The sequence below is a fragment of the Ochotona princeps genome, chromosome 2, assembly GCF_030435755.1.
Source record: "Ochotona princeps isolate mOchPri1 chromosome 2, mOchPri1.hap1, whole genome shotgun sequence".
NCBI lineage: Eukaryota > Metazoa > Chordata > Mammalia > Lagomorpha > Ochotonidae > Ochotona > Ochotona princeps.
The window spans coordinates 160022985-160026235 of NC_080833.1; the positions used below are offsets into that span (position 1 = coordinate 160022985).

A 3251-nucleotide genomic window follows, 5' to 3' on the forward strand; every position below is an offset into this window, starting at 1 on the left:
GGCAGAACTGACAGATCTACAGCCACCATTTATCTGCAGTGGCTGGTGCAGGTGACAGACCAAACCTGACCCTGCACTGGCTGGTGTATACAAGAGTCAAATCTGAGGTCACCCAAGGCGAGGTTTCTAGGGGGACTCCCAGACTGGACCCTGGACATAGGGAGAATCGCAGGAAGTGTGGTCCGACCTTGGAGTGCATGTGTCAGGACTGGGCGCCTGAGCTGTTGAGGCCTCATGCTTGTGCAGTGGACAGCATGTCCTGATGCACACGGAGGACATGACAACCAGCAGGGGATGTCAACTGCCTCATCAGAGCAGGGGAAGCAGAACAGGCTGAACAATTCTGGCCAAGTTGTGCAGCAAGGTCCTGAGTCTGTGGGTGCACTGAGGTAGACTGTGTCAACCAGCAGAGCTCAGAAAGATTTCTCAGTGCTAGAACAGACATCTCAGGGCTATCAAAACCACTCAAGTAACACGCTTGAAACTCTTCTCCCCATATCAGGGTCTCCAGCATATCATCAGAGGACCATCCTCCATCCCTTTTTTTTCCTTCCTTGAGTTGCCCCTTGTCCACTCCATTCAGGTAGACAACACAGAACAGCCAGCGTAGGGGTGGGGCAGGGGCAGAGTGAAACGTCACAGTGGGACAGGCCACCCACATGTCCTTGGGGTTTTCAGCTGTCCTGAAGGCAAGTTGTGTTGATTGGAGCCACAGAGTGGCTAGGGGGCGTCGGAGAGGCTGGGAGCCACCCAGGCGTCTGAGGACCCAGCTGGTGGGGTCCTCCTTGTGGTTCTCTCTGGGGCGGTGACCATGAGCAGCAGTGGAGGGGTGTGGTGGCCTTGGGAGGGAGTCCAGCGCAGGGCAGTGATGCTCTCCGTCCTGTTTCTTCAGGGCTGCTGGGACATCACAGGCTTCGTGAAGACAGTACTGGCTGTTGCCCTCCTCCCGCTGGGGTTCTGCTGGGTCAGAGAGCCACGGTACACAGACTTGCGGTCAAAAGAGGCGTCGTCTTTGCCTGCACTTTTGGGCGAGTACTTCCTCCGCAGAAGATAATGCACGATGGTTGTGGGCTGGACTTCTGGGGGCTCTGCATTCAGGTCCTTGGGACTCTTGTCGGGGATCGCAAGAAGGCGGGGCACAAATATCGGGAGGTTTGATTTGCTCCGGGGCTTTACCGATGGCTTCACCGTGAGGCCCGCTGCCTGCAAGGCGGTGATCCTGGACTCGATGGCGGACACCTCACTCTGTCCTCCAGCTCCGACAGCTGGGCGGCCGTGCTTCTGCTTGCCTGCACGGGGACTCCGGGGTCCTGGGAGCTCATTTCCTGGCCAGGCGCTGGGCCCGCCCCTGTGCACATCTTTATCGGTTCCTGCCGGGGTTGCTGGGGAGGGGCCCCGGCTGGGGGAGCACCCCTGTCTGGCTCCACTTCCTCTTCCTGGTCACTGATGTGGCTGGTCAGCTCCTCCAGCTTCCTCCTGAGGGCCTCCTCCTCCCTGTCGGTCTCCGTGTGTGCCCCAGCAGCTGCAGGCTGAGTGACTGGCGAGGTGCAATCCCTCTGTGCCAGGTGGATGGATGGCCCGGTGGCAGCCCCAGGGCTTGCTTCATCTGAGCTGTCCACCTCGGCCGGGAACTGCTGCTGTTGTCTGTCCCTGGAACAGCAGCCACCCCCGGGCTGGGCCTTCTGGCATCTCCGGGTGAACAGAGCTCTTCAGGGGGCTCCTGTCCGCAGGCCCAGAAGCTGTCCAGTGGCTCTGCTTGGTGGGGCTGGCACTTGGAGGCCCCCGGGGTGGCCTCCTGCAGGACGATGGTCTCCTGGGAGCAGGCCTCGCTTGGGAAGGACTGCAGGCTGCACGTGGCCTCAGTAGCTGATCAGAAGTCAGGGGGCAGCGTGCAGGACTGTGTGGAGTGGTCCGAGTGGGCCTTCAGGTCCAGCCCCTCCAGGTCCAGCCCGTGGATGGAGAAAAGGTGCTTCTTTCTGAGGCCGCAAAGCGGGGCCTGGGCCTCAGGGCTCTCTGGGTCCTCCGGGTCCTCCGATTCTGAGTCTCCATGCTCCTCTGTCAGGTCGCTGTCCCCACTTATCTCCCCGGAGCTGGGCTCAGCACCCACTTCCTGCAGCAGCCGCCCATACAGGTACAGGATCACCTTGGCACTCCCGAAGCGCTTGAAACGGGCCCGCACATGCTCCTAGTACCACTCCAGGGAGCCCATCTTCACCACCCTGGCCAGGTGGCAGGGGTCACAGAGCCAGCCCTGCTCCTCGGGGTGGACGTGGCTGCAGCTCTTGCAGGTGAAGAGGCCGCAGTCCAGGCACTGCCGCCTGCTGTTGACCAGGAGCCGGTAGGGCTGCAGGCAGTGGGCACAGTGCGTCTCCTTCAGGTGGGCCGTGTCTGCCAGCAGCTACTGTTTGCAGCTCTCCTTCTCCCCCTTTTCCCTTGTAGACGCAAGAGGGGAAAAAAAAAGACTGGGGCATGTGACCCACACACCTTCCTCCATATCTGACCCTCCCCACCCTAATCAGAGACCCATATGTATATGCATCCCTCTTAACTGTGCAAACAATATTAAAAATAAAATTAAAATGAAGGAGAGCCCGGCGTGATGGCTTAATGGCTAAATCCCCACCTTGCAAGCACCGGGATCTCATATGGGCACTGGTTTGTGTCCCGGCTGCTCCACTTCCCATCTGGATCCCTGCTTGTGGCCTAGGAAGGCAGTATAGGATAGGCCAAAGCCTTGGGCTCCTGCACCATTGCGGGTTCATCGAGCTCTGACCCACACAGAAAGTCTGCGGGAGAGAGTACGCACAGTGCGTCCCAAGCTGTTTCCCTGACAAGAAGAGAGGGACACACATGGAAGCACTGGAGGAGAAAGACGGGTCATCGAAAGAAAGACTAGAGGGAAGCAAACAAAATATGAAACCGAGAGTCTCTAGGGTAAAAAGGAAACCAAGCCAGCTGGGAGTGCCTCAGCTTAGAAAACCGACTACTACCCTGCATCGGACTTGACCGTGTATTTTTCTCCAGTTTTCACACCAAAACCAAGACTGTGCTATCACAGTTGATGAAGCTGAGAATGCAAAGGAATTTCGCTTGCTGTGGGTGATGTCCGGGGGAAGTCCATGCTAACTCCACTCTGACCTGAAGGATCATCTCTTACTTTCAGGACAGGGACTGAGAGAGGGCTGCCAAGAGAAAAGATTAAGAATGAGACTAAAGCGACCACAACGAAAAGAGAGAGCGAGCTAGAGACT

The 3251-nt window shown here is 58.0% G+C and overlaps 1 pseudogene; it reads right to left on the bottom strand.

The window, feature by feature from the left end:
• Positions 1–562: 562 nt before the first annotated feature.
• Positions 563–2494, bottom strand: LOC105942402 (melanophilin-like; annotated as a pseudogene).
• Between the last annotated feature and the right edge of the window lie 757 nt (positions 2495–3251).